The following is an 18,507-nucleotide window of genomic DNA, read 5'->3' as shown; positions in this document are numbered from 1 at the left end:
ATACGTATATATTATTATATTATTATAATATCATACACGAGTAATATTATATTGTGATGACGACAATAATACTATGTATAAAATGTTATAAGTGTGCGAGAGTACGAAGCACATCCATTTTTTAAACGCAGACACCAAAAAAAATCTCACCTACACGTAAATCACACAATAGTGCTGTAAATTTCTGTCATGAAAAATCAAACGGTTTCACTCGAATTTTCAGGATTTTAACTTTAAGCGGACGTCGTACCCGCGTGTCACGTGTGTTGTCTCCGTATTACACGCGTTAGACGACATAGCAATTAGTATCCGTTCACCAGTTTTAATAGTGTGCTGTTAGTTTTGAAATGAGAGTGAATTCACTTTTTATAAGATTTAAGAGTATAAGATTATTATCTATGGCATGTCGGGAGGCTTTTTTTTATGAAAAAAGAATATTTACAATCTGTATCCATTATTATACAATAAGTAAATTTTGAAGGCTTATAAGAAAACAAAAAGACATGTAGACTAAGAGTAGGGGCGTCCAGTGACACCACTTCAAATTTCATTACTCATCAAATTATTAATTAAATTAAATATTTAGTAGATCTCTAGGCCAACGTCGTTTTAATCGACGTAGTGGATTGATTGGGTTAGTTAAAGAACGGAGATTGGAGATATCTAAGTGGATTTAGATGGTTAATTGTGGCTGTGTGTAGTTTTTTGTAAGATTGAGAGAAGAGTTCAAGAAAAGTTGGGATTTTCAGGTCATTATGAAGGGACTAATTACTGACGAACCAAGGAGCGCCTGTAGTAATCATTTTGAAACTGTAATTTTTTGTAAATTTTAAAATTATCATGATTTGCTTCAAAATCAAAACATTAATAAGAGACTTCATAATAACCATACTACAAAATTCTACAATAAGTAAGTATAGATCAATTCATTTTAATTAAAAAAAAAAAAAGAAACAGAAAATATTATATTATTATACTACAACGGTAAATTTGTTGTGTATTGTATCTGTATGTTTGTAATACAAAGATTTAATATAGTACGTAAGGTATTGTGTTTTCTCGAGGACTAAGGAAACAGGGATGTATAAGTAATAAGTAGGTATGTAACATTACAGAAAGTTATGAACGGTAATACGATATGAATGTCTGCACACGTTTTTTCCGTAACAACTATCAGACGCCCGTCTCGTCGTGACTATACTGCCCTCCAACGTCGATGAATTTTGTTAGGAATCTGGAATAGGAATAGGATATTCTATAGGTATGTATAAATTTGCTGTTTGGATACTACTCGTAAGCATTTTATCCCTCATCAGGATTCAGAAAACTCAATTTGGGAGTTTAAATTATAATATTGTAAAAACGAATACATGATTATAATTATTATTACGTAATCGCATATATTTTCTATACCTATACCTAGTTGAGAGTGAAATGAGACGAAAAATATCGGTGCATTCTAGTTTCCTCCCAAAATATACGAATTATTTTCCATCCTTAACGTAATTAATAAGGTTAATACAATATTATACTAGTTGCCTCCAATGACCAAATAGTTAACCCTTAATTATATACGAGTTCCCTCCCATATAAAATTAAGTTGTGGTTCATGAACTTCGTTAAAAAAATATCAGAATCAGGTATAGGTAATATATTACATTTATACAAAAATTTCACAACTACCTATAAAAATAATAAATCAATAAGTCAAACAAAATAGGTATTAGTATACCCATAATTAGTCTATAAAACAAATGTATGGTTAGTTATTATTAAAAATATCAGAATTAAATATAATATATTAATATACGACATTTATACAAAAATTATACTACTATAAGTCAAACAAAATTAACGAGTGTAGAAATCAACTAAAACTATATAAACGTTACTCGATCACATAATATATTATTTACTTTAGTCTGGCTTTGATCTAGTTTGCATTATATCTTATCATTAGTCATTACACAAATAAGAGTATAACGTCATTATCTTAATGTTTAGTCGTTTGAATATAATCGTATCAAATGTCAAATATAACAAAATTCATAATAATCACCTATGAATTTCAAATTACAAACTTATTTTGATACATAATATGATGTTTGAAAATTTTTGGAACCACTTATATATTTATTATTCGACTATTAGAAGCAGTGGTGTAGCCAGGAAAATATTTTTTTTTGGGGGGGGAGTTTAAATTTTCATTATAAATAAATAAATATACTCATGTCTTAAAATAATTGTATGTTTTACAATATAAGAAACATTTCGAGGGGAGGGATATAACCCGTTACCCCCCACTCCCTGATTACACCATTGATTAGGAGGCAACTATATAGTACTAGACCATTTTCATTTACAATAAAATTTAGAGTACGTCGGGAGGCAAATCGTTTAAAAATTATTGACCTTTTTGAGTTTGGGAGGCAACTAGTGCGCGACCAAAAATATGTATACCTACCTATTTTATCAGTAGTATTATAAACAAAGATTTGTTAGTATATCTTATATTCTCATAAACCTAACGTATACTGAGTTATTTTAACTAAAATTTTAAATCACGCTAATAAATACATAATATATTTAATAATTATTATACAACTATATGATAGAAAAAAAATCTTTAAAATCTGCAGTTACTTTACTAAAATTATAAGTATGTTAAAATTTAAAAGAACATTTACATTTTGTAATGAAAAAATAATAAAAACTATCAAAACCGTTATTATTAGATTAAATATGTAATTTACTAAGTACAAATTTGAATTTCATATGTTAAATATGAACTTATTATTATAATTCAAATAGTCAAATAATAAAACTTTATAAACATTTTTATATGTATAAACCTAACTAATTATATATATATATATATATAACCTTGAATAACTTGACTAAATAACTTAAAAATTTTATAAATTTTTAGTTGCAAAATAATTTATCAAATTTTAAACTTTAAACGTACCAATACAAAAAAAAAAAAATAGGCAAGTGAATATTTTTCTGCTCTACAGTAGATTATGAATGGATCACTTATTAATGGATATATAAAATTTGGTTTCAACTTTCAAAGATATATTATATTGTATACAAAAACTATTTTTAGCAGATTGTTTGTCAGACTTAACAAGTACATTTCATGATATGTCATATGTGTTTTGATATATTTCTATTCAAGTAATTTATTTTATTGTAAAAGTATACGGTAGGTTGATTTAATTTTTTCCAAAAACTTATAACTTACTAGGTACTTAAAACTATAGGTAGGTATATTTATTCCATAGCCCATAGGTACATTATATTATTGTTATTAACTTTTGAGTCAATACCTGCATTTTCCCATAAAACAACGTGAAAAGTTTCATAGTACAAAACCATATATACGTAATATCTTAAAAATAATCTATTATTATACTCATATTTTGAAAATACCATTACATATAGAAAAAAGCATTATACATGTAAAAGTAAAAGTTTTACAACTTTTAAAAGTCTCCACGAATAATAACCAAAATGTCGATGGTAAGACATGTTACGACTTTAGAATTTTTGGTTATAAATTATTACTAATTGAATACTAATTTTCTAAAAAGTCGAGTTGAAAATTTCGTTTTTGAGATTCCAGATAGATGAATCTCATTCAAACCATGATCAGCATCAAAAATCCTATTGTCGCATAGATAGTTTATAGATCTAAATAGATGTATTGCAAATATTATAAAATGTCTACACGACTACAAAATTACGTAACTATTCTCTTCATATAGAATGTATGTATTGTAAATGTATATTTAGCCATTTAGGTATACACTATAACTATAATACACTCAGTAATAATTTGCAATAGTTTAGTAAAAATCACTATTTCTACGAGATGATAAACACAAAAAGAAATACTCGTGCATCGTGATGCCGTTCGTGTGTGGGACACTGCGACACTGCAGGGACAAAAGAAAAAAATGACAACGATGTGACCATTTTGGTTGACGCATTAGTAGCTACGGTGTTCATGTGTATCTTATATATAATACATGGCACATAATATATACATATACATATTAACGCCACTGGGTTGTATCTAAAAATAATAATATTATTTTCGCGCCGGGACAAACAAAAAACGGGCCGCGACCGCGGCGGTTGTCGACCTCTCTCCTACCTCGAACGCTTTAATATGCTACGACAATAATTACACACGAACAACCGATTTCCGTTGAATTATTATTTTCAAATTAGGTTTGTAGCTGATACTCAACCCAACAGGTCTGTCTTGCGGGAGCAGTGGCTTAAAAAGCTGTACATATTTAGGGTATTTAGTTTTTTCTTATTTTAAATAAATTGACCGACTCATTTGACGATTTCCAATAGATAGGTTATCGGAATGCATTATGCTTCTACTATTCAAAATGGTGTTTGAGGCGATACAAAAGATATATAAGACCTTTACAAAATCAGAATCTAGAATGGAGGCACACTGCAGTTTTACATTTTATAATTTCAATTAAAAATCAATTAAAAATATCTAAAAATAATTAGCACTTTAAAATAAATTGTTTTATTTATTTACCTAAAATTAAATCTTATAAATCATTACAAAATATATTTTAGTAAGTTATACAACAATAATAGTAGAAAATTAGAAAATAATTTTCAGGTATCAGCGTAATTTATATTAGGTAAAACAACGATAATCTCATAACTCAAAGTCATATTTATCGAACAAAATCTTCAGTTTCAGACAAATAAAATCAAGATACTTAATGATTAGTAAATAACTTATTACAGACTGATTTAAACTTGACTATTTGGAAATTATTTTATGGTTAAAAATTCATACGGTTTTTAATATTCATTTTTAAGATTTGAAAATATAATTTACGATTTCTAATAAATTGTTATACCTAGTTAAAATTTAAAAAAATAGAATAAATCCACAAATATTTTGTGAAGTCTAAATTTAATTCAAAATTTACAGCAATGAATAACTGTTCCCAGCATTTAAGAACCGACCCGAACTTTCTACAACCACTAAGTAGCAAAATTCCAGAATTTTTTCATTGTTTTTGTTAATCATAATAGTTATTCAATTTTCATTTTTATAAATGGTAATTTTTTTAAAACAAATCTAAAATGCCATTTCCTAAAAGCTTAGACCAGGTCTAGAAAGTCAGTTCCGTAGCTGCAGCGTTCTTTCCATAACCGGTACAAGTGTTCTAGAATTATTTTCAACTTCCAGAATCGATTTAACATAACAACTATAGGGAGAAAAAATGTTCTTTGAATTCCATGTGAGCCGTGAGGGTACATTAATTGGCTTAGCCCATTAACCGACGAAATAATTTTCAAAATAATTTATGGACATCGAAGATTTAGTTTCAAAAATCTAAAACTAGTAAAACTGTTTTTAATATAATAATATTAGTGTAAGTATAAAAAAACAATGTGTCTCAAATTCTCTAAAAAGAAAATCCATATAGTTTACAATTAAATGCAAGATTAATAACAACTAAAATAATATTATAAATTTAAATTTTTGATTGAAATGAACTATAATAATATGTCGGTCGCATGAAATAATAATTCAGAGTGTAAACGTTATTATTTGAAAATACGTGAAAAAATTGCGTGGGCATACTATATTATACAGTTTCATTTGATTTTTGTTTTTAATCTTTATTATAATAATTATTAGTTAAATTAACAAAAATACATTTAATATATTTTATATTTATAGGAACCTATACTCAATCAGAGAACCAAATAGTGATTAATGAATTTATAACATCGGAATCAGTACAAAACAATATAATATGGTTCATAATTACGTAAAAGTATTGCATAATTATTTATTTCGCTCTGTCGGTTGTCTTCTATACAAACAATTATTAACAAAAGCTTTATCCCGAAAAGTTCAATAAACTCAAAAATTCATATTAAATGTTGATAATATTTTCTATTTGTTCAACTGTACTTGATCATATGTTTATCGCATATTTTTATTTTTAATGTTATATTTGACTAACTATTTATTTATTATAATATATTATCTATAAAATATTAATATAATAGGTTGTAACTTTTTACCAAGTACATATAAAAAAAAACCAAACATTTTAAAATAAATGCGATGTTTGAAACTTGAATACTATAATAAATAAATAAACTGATAAATGTTATTTCTCTAAGTGTCGAAAAATGTTTCACTATAATAATATTTTAATTTTCTGATTTGAAAAATTTCACGTACATGAAATTAGCCTATTCATTTTAGTTAAGTGACTCAAAATCTTCACCAATATTTTTCGAGCTATAAATACGAAAATTTGTGAGTTTAAAAGTTACAGAAAAAATAAGAATGGATGGTCTAACTACTCTAACTTCATAGGGCTGTATGCTCATGTCCAATGTCCATAAGTACTACCCGTATCACTCTACAATTTACGAGTTCACTTTTAGAATTTACCAGTTCTCCTTTTTCTCACTAAATCCATTTTTATTTCATAACTCGCCATAAGAATTATAATGAGATACTGCCATTTATTTTTTTTCCTTTATTTTACGGAAATTATATTTTATATTGGCTCACTAATCTTTGACTTTTCTGATTGCTATTACAAAAATGAAATATTTTTATAATTAATGGATTGATTAAATATACCGTTTACCTTATCTATGTATTGTGACAGAGATGAAACAAATTGTGCACTTACCAGAACAAAAAACAATATATAACCACTAACCAGCATACTGGTGAAATGCATCATGGTACAAAATTCAAATTGTTGTCCTAAACATGCTACAATGCTACATGAAATTATTACAGTGAATTGACCTATTAATCTATTTTTAATACTAATGTACCTTTGAATGTCATGACAATATTGTTTGTGGTTTACTGGATGTGGTTTTCGATATTTTAATTTTTAAACGAATAATAATAATATGTATGTAGAGTGTAAAATATTGAGAAAACTCCTACAATAATCAACAAACCACAGACAAATTGTTAGTTGTTACTTTTAAGTTTGTTGAATTTATTCACCCTTCGAACAAAAATAAAATATTTATAACAAACTACCAACATATTATCCTAAAACACAAATGTTATACTTTTTTGTGGTCTAAGTAAAGTTTACCAGTCCTTAACTCTGATGACGAAGCCTGAAGAATAAATATGATAATATGAGTTTTTTTAGTAACTAACCTTGATACCAAATTAAAATAAATGTTAATATATAATACCTAATGGCTATTATTTTTATATAATTATATTGCACTTTATTAGTAACTAATAAGTAATAATATTCTATCATATTAAGTATTAACTAGTTATATAAATTAATATTAATATAGCAATCCTAGCAATCTAACTAGTCATTTGACGATTGACATAGTAGAATATGAAAAAGTAAAAAAAATGTAGAAAAGTTGTTCTTTCATTCAATGTTGACGCCTTAATAGTTGTTAACCACATATACCCAATAACAGAATAATTTTGTTGTTGTTTTATTATGCTTTGAAAATTTAATAAACTTAATCGAAAAATACGGTTTCAATTTCACCACACAAACTGTGTTTATGGTATATATATATATATATATATATAATACAAAAATAGGCACTATGTAGAAGTAGAGGACAGCACTTATTCTTTCAATAAAATTATATTATGATGTGTCACATAGTAAAATTGACACAGACATGAGACATTTATATTTTATATACAATATACATACAGTATATATACTATATATTATATATTATATATTGATTGTATAAATTATATACATTTTATAGCATAAATACTCAAAAGTATGAACATTTAGGTAAATTAATATAGAAATGCATTTACCTATGTGATATGCATATGCCGTGAGTGTAATATTACTAATATTTATTATTAAGTTTATGGACTTCTCATAATTATAAAATAAATATAAAATATAAGTTTCAATAAATTAGTATTTTTTTTAATACAAAATATTTGGTATTTTTCGACGTATGTACTGCATGTATAATTATTGTGTATTATTTTAGAACTATAATTAAATAAAGAAACTATTATTAACTAGGCTAAATATTAAAAAAAACTATGTATATCCGGCGTAGGTACCTACGTTTACTTTCATATAATTTGTTTAACTATTGTGCTCTCTACTGACTGCTCAACATAATACATATGCCATATCTAATTATATTATACAGTTTACTGTAGTGTATACTAACTATCTTTATAAATAATATATTTATTAATTGGTGACTATATTATATACAATATGTAACTCGTCTATTTGACATTATTGCGTTTGTAAAATATACGAATTACACCCCGTAGACCTTACAAAACAAATAAAAATGCTCTTTCAGCTATAATTATGTCTAAGCAAAAATCAAAGATTATAAATATTTTAACATAAAATTTAGAGATATTGTCGTACCTTTATATAGTATATATATATTATACAGTAATAATTTGTATTCTTTTCTTTCTTCAAGCGATTGTCTTGTTCAAACATACAACTGTACAATGTACAAATATTTTTATTTTTATCGGTTGTTATAAACTTATATCTGTAAAATTATAAATTATTACAAAATATAATCGAAACAAACAAAAATCGCAGTTAATAATTAAATTTTTTAAATGTATTTAATCTAACAAGTAATAACCCATTTCAACGATTAAAAACACATTTATTTGGAAAACGATTACGCATGATAGAATAGTCAGAGTTTTATAATTAATTGTTTATCTTAAAGAAAATATATTAATTAAGTTGCAGTGGTCTGGATATTCAAATTAATATTAATATAATATTATAACATTATAAAAATGCTTAATAATATGTGATGATTCAGATTTTAGACGCTTATCAGAATTTCTAAAAATAGAGTTTTTAAATCAGAATATTATAATACCTATATAAAATATAAAGTTTTTATCACTCAAATACTATTGTAAATTTTTAACTATAATACGATAATAAATTCTTACTAAAATAAATAGGTACTATGAACTAATATTACACGTAAAAATAGTTCGTATTTAGTCATTTAGATAATACATATATATATTACAAAATTTGATCAAACGTGTATAACATAATTAAAATGAAATAGGAAAAATTAAAAAAAAACCTTTCAAATTATAAAAATGAATAAAATCTAATAATTTTTCATGAGGTTTAAGTGTATGACTAAGACAGTTTTTCTTGTGAATCAAATTTTTAACTTAAAAATAAAAATGCTTCAGTTCCATAACTTAAAATAAAATCACTTAAAATTCTATATAATATTTATACGATAAACTTATAATAATATATAATATTATGTTATTTAAGAGACGTATTCAAAAATTTGGCACCTGGGTGTTAATGTTTCATCATCTCCCTTTCACCAAATAAAAAAAATAATTTGACTTACTTTTTACACATAACTAGCGCGTCGAAGCCTTACTTTTCGGCTACCACTCGTTATCGTTATCCTTTTTAGAACAAATGTAAAAAAAAGTTTATGTTATTTTTCATTTTCATTAACAGAAGATGGGTTATGTAAAAATCTAATGCCACCCTGAGCAATCGCCCTCTCTAGCCCCCCCTAAATACGTCACTAGCTGTGTTATTATAATAATAATATAACTTATAAATTACTATAGATTGATATAAAGTAAGAAAGTAATCTTATTACATCTATTCTGTGTTGATATTCAGCAGCCAAAGGTATATCCATATAATATGACTCGGTAAAATATTTCGTTTGATAATACATTTGGATAAGCTAAGTAACCAAGTATAAGTACATGTTTTGTGTAGAAATATTCAAATAATTGTTCCCGACTTAACGTAGTTTAAACTGTTACTAATAAGTTATAAATATTTATATTCAATAAAAAAAAGTGTAATATTATACACAGTTTATATATATTTTGACTATATAATAAATAATAAACAATCGTGGAAAATGATAAAAAAATTGGGTAACACTTAAACCTTAATAAAACTATTATTATCTTTCTAATCAGGTGGTATTTTAACCAAACATATTTAAATTTCTTCCATATTTCTTGTTTCATAATATTCTTGATTAGACTAAATAATTTTTTCACCATAAATATTTAAAAAATATTATATTACTTATATTAGGCTTATATTGCCTATTATAGTTTATTATTGTTTTAACTACTAACTGTTCTATCTTTACTATACGATCTGTAGAAGGCTACAATAATGTAATAATAACACTATATACTTATATTATATTATAGTAGTAAGAAACTAAGAACTCTGAATTCTGATGTATCTTTTTATTTAACTTTATATTAAAACTCTTTAATGAGTATTGACGTTTTGATGTCTTGTCTTGGATGTTAATAACACAACTACTAAACTGTTATGACTTACGACAATATTACGTTTTACAAATTTAATTTACTTAATAATATGTTATATTTCCTCCATAAATTTAAGTAATTCTTTTTTTTCAATATTTATATGACTACATATAAATATCAATTACTTTTGCAAAACAAATTAACATTTAACAATTAGTAATAATTATGAATAATATGACAATTTATTATAGATCTAATTTAATAGTACTTAATATATTTTATTTCTTTTTAAACGTCTTTGTGTTCGCTAGACTCACTACTAACCTCAGATTCTTTATTATCAATCGTATTTGTTAATCATAATTTATTCCATACAACGCTTATTCAATCTCATTATACATATCTGATATTATCAGTTTATAGTTTCAGTATCTATGATTGTTACTAAATTATTTTGTTTAATCTATTCTTGTTTTAATTAATTTGCCATCTCAAATTCCATCTTTTCTTCTTAATAAGTATGAAACATACCCTGTTATTTATTTATCATGGTTAAATCAATTATTTTAAAATCACTACAAATTCTGAATTTCTGATATCTCATGATGGTTTAATGATAGTTACTATTGAATGTCCCCAAATTTCTTTAACTCGCTGTTGAATAAATTCAAATTGTCTTATGTTATTGAATTTTGTACGTTTGGAAATAAAATTAGGTAAAATGAAACATATAATGTGATTTATTTTCGGGTTTTTAAAGTCTGTATAACTCTTTTAATATTTTGTATGTATTTTTGCCCATTAATGTTAATAGCGTTGGGCAGATGTTGTTATACACGTTGTATACATACTATTAAATCATTTCATGTACATTCATAGTTGTCTTCTTTCTCATTTAAGTGTTCCACATGGTCACTATAGCAAACATTGTGATTTTTATCCACTTTGATGTAAACGGTACGGGACTATATTTTTATTCTGTCGGCAGTTGTTCCATATGACTTGAAGAGAGATTCAATAATAAAATGATAGCATTTTACGTAGTAAAGAGCTCTAATGTACAATAACTTACTTACTCAATACTCAGCAACAACTGTGTATTGATATCTTGAAGTCTTATCTGTTGGTTGTTAATAACACAAATTATTTAATAATATTATCAAATGTTATTATGTGTAACCCAAATTTAAATCTTTGTTGGAGAAGTGCGACCGATAAATAGGGAATTTTAAGATACAGTTTATTCTTTCATCACAAACACATTGTGTACACAGTACACAATTTATATATCTCATGCAAACGACAAATAAAATTATTATACTAAGTAATAATACAATATATTGATACATAATATATTATATACATATTACATATACAATATCGTATTTTATACGGCTACGTCAGAATAACTGCTGTGTCATTGATTAAAATATTATGTTTATGTATACTGTATAGGTACTTTATGGTGTTTGGTTTATCTAAAAAAATCATGTTATATTGGTATAGGTACATTTTTCATAAAAGCGTTTCAATCGAATATAACACATATTATTATTATTATTATTAACCAATATTCAAGGGATGTATTTTATTATAACTAGTCCGCGCATGACTCACGATATTATTATACGTCCGGAATCTGACGGTTTTCGCGCGGGTGTTATATAAACTAACGTAGTTTGAGAAGAGTTTGATTTTGTTTTTGGTTCTCCGTTTTATCTCGTTCCACACACACCATAATATAATATATACCTAAACCTATGAGTGTACGTGTACGCCGATGCTTTTCATTTTTATTTCACGTTCGTCCACTCCGCGCCAAAGACGTGCGCGAGTACGTGACCACGAGGTGTGTGATGACGGGGTTCTGGTAACTGCCAGGCGAAACACGTGCGTAAAACCAACCGCCTACAGGAAGAGCAGCGTCTGTATGTAATCGAAACGCTCGCAAAGGATGAACGGCGTCCCGCGGGGGTGGTGTTTAATAATGTTCCGCGCCTCTGAAATAGCGAAATCCTATAAAACGCAAGAGACTTTGTTCGACGTGAGTGACGGGTGGGGGTGACGGCCGATTTAATAACAGCATAATACTCCGCGTTATATGCCTCTCGTGACGTATATTGTATTATATTATTATTATTACAGTGTAGTGCCGACGGTAACTCCTCGACCCACGCACAGTCGCACACTAATCTTCGTAAATAATTTAAGCGAAACAACTATTATTGTCCACTCTCGTCACAAGTACAAGTTCAGATTTAAGATCCACTGGGCCCCAAACACCATGCCACTTAGTGGGACCCATTCTTAAACTTCGATCATTCTCATATCAAAATATTTTCAATCACTATACGTTTTATGACTGAATTATAATATTATTATCTTATTTTTACCGTCCTTTTCTCTTAACTATTTACTAATAATTAATATAAAATATAATGGATATATAAACAAATATATACACTATACACATAAATATATATATATATATATTTATTAATTGTTATTATGGGTATAGCAGTTGAGGTAATTGTGTACACATATCGCAGGGGTGAATTTAACGTTGAGTGAACTATAATAATAGGTAACCAAACAGGTGTGGTGGGAGGGAATTGCCCCCGATTTCCCTGCTCCTTGAGGCGAGATTGCAGCAGGAGTTTCAACGTTTTAAAGATTTTTTGTGATCTGGTTTTTATAATTTACTTATTTAATATCCATTTGATATACGACTAAAACATATAATCTAGACAAAATATACAGATATAATATGACTTATTATTCTATTAATTTATATAATATATTTATGTATACATTCCTTATACCTACAACTATCATTGATTATAAGAATAGATTATAATTCTATAATCAATGATACATGTATACTGGCATATCATATTATTAAAATAATAGTGAAACAATTAAAAAACAGGGCCATAGCAAAAACCAGCAACGCTCCAACAGAATATCAAATCTGCGCTCACCTCATCTAATATATTTTCTACTACCATAAAAATATAAAATATAAAATGCTCAATATTTAAAAAAAACGCTTACGGTTTCCAGCGGTCGGGGGCAGTGCTATATAAACAAATACCCTTACGTGGTTTCCAATATACGATTGCTTGACGAGAATACGACAAGTTTTTATTTTTATTCTTGTAATTTAATTGCACCCCTGGCAAATATGCTCTCTAGCCAGTGCCTAGTTACGGCTCAGCTAAAAAATAGTGGTATTTTCAATTTATTAGTTGATTATAATTTATAATCGAAGTATTTCTCAGTATTTTGTTCTTAGTTAAGAATACCATACACATTTGTAATTTATTCATTTGTTTGACATCGAAGACAGTAATAAACTTATAATTAATAGGTAATTATCAGTGACCAGTAATCACAATTACTTTAATCTCAAATAAACATTAGAATTCTCTGTTCTATATGGGACTTGGGAGTCCCATATTATCAATAACTTAAAATGACCTTTACATGTATCAATTACGTTAAAAACATTGAAGATTGATAGAGCAGTTTAGCTCGGTCATTTTCAAATGTTGACAACCAATATTGCTCTGAATAAAATAACGACATTCGTAGCCCGTAGGTCATTTTAAATTTAAAATGTGTAAAAATAATATTTGACTTCGCGGGTAGGTACAAAAATAAAATAAAAACATACATTAATAAATATAATAAAAATAAATTACAATTGTACACATATAATATTATCGTGATATTATCTCAAATAGTATATAATATAGTGTACTTTGCAGTGCAATGAACCAATTGGCAATTAGGCCGATATAATATTTAATAGTATATATTATATACTATATAATATTATATTTATAACTGGTGATAATGACAATATACGTATCACTCAAATGTATACTTGTCATGTTGGTTATTATTGTTATTAAATACCTGTAACGTTTTATTAAACTATCAAAGTCCCAAATACTGGTAGATGATAATACTGCCATACTGGCTGCTATATTAAATTATTAATTTATATTTTGCTAATATTTTAAACGCAAAAATATCAATGTTACCAACAATATTAATCTAAGTGACTAAATCATTCAATAATAAATTGATTAATTTAATACATTAAAAGTTTTCAATAATCAATTATTTAAACTTACAAAAGTACAGTGTATGGACACGTATGGTAATTAAATGCTGAGGCAATAAGTTATAATTGACAAAAACATTTTTTCGTGTCTAAAAGTAAAATTGAATGGTAAGCGCACTCTATTGGTTTACTGACCTTAAAATATAAAGAGCATAAAGTGACACTATACTGATTCTAAAATACAAATTTTGTTTAATATTGGCTCAACTGGTCCATAATGCCCTCCACCATACTAACACGATTCGTGGACAACCCGTGTACGGGGAAACCTGTATACTTATTGAAAAATACCCATGCAGAGTGCATATTTTATACTTGATTTCAGGGAAATCTCGTTTATAAATATAACAGCTACCAAGAAACACGTAATTTACGAGAAGTCGAGAACAAACAAAGTTGAAGAAAATTGAAAATATATTATACCTGCCTAACGGCTATGCATATTAACTGTATAGTCTGTAATATGTATAGTACTGTATAAGTATAATATTGAACTTATATTTAACTAAATAAATTATAAATTATGATGTTTTAAATAATGTTTTTTATTTTTTGTATTTTTAATGTGGTCTAAATTAAATACTTGAGATATTCCTCTTTTAAACAAACATAATGACACAAATATAAATATAATTTCCGACAAACAATATTAATTGGTACTTAAGTCTTATTATTTTATATAAATAAAATAAAATGAAAAATATAATAAGTTTTATATTAAGAAAAAAAAATTAAGGACCCAATCTAATATCATAATAATTAATATGTATTTTACAACAAATAGGTACCTATGTTTAAAATAATTTATTGCGTATTATAGTATGACGAATACGTACATGATAGATGTGCATTCAATATTCATACAGGTAGTAGGTACTATATTAATATCTATTACCGACATACATTAAAGTATCAAATCCAGGGGGAAATATTATCAAAAATAATTACACTTGTAAAGTAAAATTATGAAATTTTAATTGAACATTTTTTACCTAGGTACATAGATACTATATAACGTATAAGTAATAAAGACATTCAGTTTCCGTTTTTCGATAATAAGCGTGAAACCGAAGCGTGTAGAGCGTATATTTTATTATTTTTAAGTGCTATTATGTTATACTATTATGGATACAATATTTGTATTTTGTATCTTCGCATAATATAATGTACCTAATTAAATCACGAAACAGTCTTAATCTTTTTAAAATATTCATAATAATAGAATAATTTATACAGTCTGCTGATTGTTTTAATGTGTTTATCAATTCATACATTTACGAGTATAATAAAAAATTATGCTTTTTATATTATATTATCTGCACGTACAAGAATCTAAACAAATAATTAATAAATCTTACTTGTCATAGTAGTTTTAACACATATTTCGTGGCGAACATGAAAATTTCTTAGTGTTCATACAAACATAATAATATAGTCATATTAATATAGTTATTGGTCTGGCTTGGAAGTATCGTACTACCACGCATACATGGCAGTGGCGCATCCAGGGAAAGGGGTAAAGGTCCCCACACACTGCAGCGGTGGCGGTAAAATGTAAAATTCTTTTGTATTGGCGATGGCGGTAAAATTGTGTTCGAACTCATTTTAACACTACCGCTACCGCTGCAGTGTGTGGGCACCTCTAATCTGGTTAGAGGTTACTGGTTAGGCTAGGTAGGACAAACAATTTTGTTTAAACTCTAGAAAAAAAAAAACTTTACAAGTTATTGTGATTTTTAGTTTTTACATTCATAATAATGTTTCGGAAATAGTGTTCACCATTTACACTCGTGCATATAATGTGATAAATGTCACATTTGTTTTTGAAACTTCATAATATTACATTATGTAATTACACGCCTAGAAAGGACGTGGCTCATAATATAAAATATTATGCATACTATTGCACTGACAACTGATCGTTGGATGTCACTTCACGCTTTTTGGTCGTTACCTACACAAAAACTGTTGTTCACAAATTACAGCAATTAACTTTGATTTTAATACGTAAGTAAAAATATTAATTTTTTTCTTGTATAGGTATTTATTTTACTCACATATTATTATACACAAACTATAAGTAAAAACGTACCTACTTACTATACAACCAAATGGATTATAATGTCGTTCGAAGTTTATCGGAGAAAGTGGGTGTTGTGATGCTCAAAAAAAAGATTAGTACGTTCATTGAACACTTAAGTAAAGGGATTGGCTTTAATGGCTAGTATGCCTACTGATGAGTACAGCCCATGTTGGCTATATAGTGGGCCCCGAGATGGTATGGGATGTTCCCTGTGGCCTTGACATATTTAAATTTATCATTGACCTAACGAAAATTTTTTAAAATAATTAGGTAGTTTTCAACGATTTCTTAATATTAATGTCTAATGCATTTTCCCTGCCTGAATTGCCGTCCCTGCTACATTATTCATGTTCAGAGATTTATTTAAAAATGTCTTATAGGGGGCACAAACAAAAAGTTCAAATTAGCGTACATACAGGGGCTTACAGTTTTAAATTAAAAATTGTGACGGTGAATGGGGGGGGGGGGGGGCACAGGTCCTATGTGTCTCTTAAATACGCCCCTGTTCACATTATTGTTTGAATTTAAAATGTTTGAATAATCATTTTGTCGAAAATTTGACACGGAACAAAATATTACAATAAATACTAAATAATAATAATAATAATACAAAATATTATATAACAATGGCGCGATCTACCGTTCCAATACATCACTATGAGCGTACGGATTATGAACGCAGAACAAGATCATCTGAACATTGAAATAATTATTTATAATACATACCTACATTGGGATATAGTGAGATGACTGATGAGTGATGAAAAACTGATAATACAATGATATTGTAACGTTTTAGGTTACAGGCGTCAGATTTTTGTGCTCGTTCGGCTTTTCGACTGTCATTATAACAAATGCATTTTATAAATAGATGCGTAAAAATAAATAAAGAAAGATTTGATTTTGTTTTTAACATCTAGATTCTAGATACAACTTAGGTAAACTTTGATTCATATTAAAGAAATAAATTTAGGAATTGATATTCGATATATTACATTATTAGGTACTTGTATTGATAAGTATAAGTAGTACCTACAGTGACGAACGCAGGGGGGTTCAATTCCCCTCCGAAATGAATGGATGATTAATTTTAAACGTAGTTATTCTCACTTATGAACCTTCAAAAAATTCTTATTTTTTCAAAACCCCACCAGAAATTTTTTCCTGCGTCCGCCCCTGAGTAGGTACCTATAACAACAAAATATTTTTATATTATAATTATATATTCTAATCAACATAAATGTTTTGATATAGGTATTTAGGTAAATCTATATTTTAATGTTATAATCTGTTTAAACTCTGTATTTAATATATACTAAACATTTTAGTTACCTATTAAAATCCCTATAAAATATTGAGTTTGAATATTGTAGTATTGTAGATGTATAAGTAAGATTGTTAAAATGATTTAGGAGTGAAAAAATATATTTTCACTCAGTGTAACTATGTAAGAACCCCTTAGTTGCATAGTGCTGTGTTAATAAAAAAACAAAAATTAACTGAACATTTTTATACTTATTAACATAGGTAATAACTAATAATTTAATAATTTCTTTTATCATACTTGAATTCATTAAAATAAAAAAAATAAAAACCTCTTGATTAGACCCTCATTCATCTTAACAAAAAAAAACTGGTTGCATCACTAGACCTTTACAATTAAAATACAAACCCATTTTATGCATATTGGACATTTTGTTTTTACTACTTGACTAGTCTTTACAATAATTTTCTTTTAAGCTAGTAGATTTTTTTATATTTTAATTTTGTAGCAAGTTATTGAACATTTTTCAACCTACTTTAAAATGAAAAAATAATGGTTTTTTTTTTACAAGGCCCTAGATACCTAATATTTTTATCTTTACATTTGATAATAATTCAATCAATGTTATAATATTATAAATAACAGATAAAACTGATTCTTTTAAACATTAAATTTACCATATTCATATTATGCAT

The sequence above is a fragment of the Aphis gossypii genome, chromosome 3 (assembly GCF_020184175.1).
Source record: "Aphis gossypii isolate Hap1 chromosome 3, ASM2018417v2, whole genome shotgun sequence".
Lineage (NCBI taxonomy): Eukaryota > Metazoa > Arthropoda > Insecta > Hemiptera > Aphididae > Aphis > Aphis gossypii.
This window is presented reverse-complemented; position numbering follows the sequence as displayed.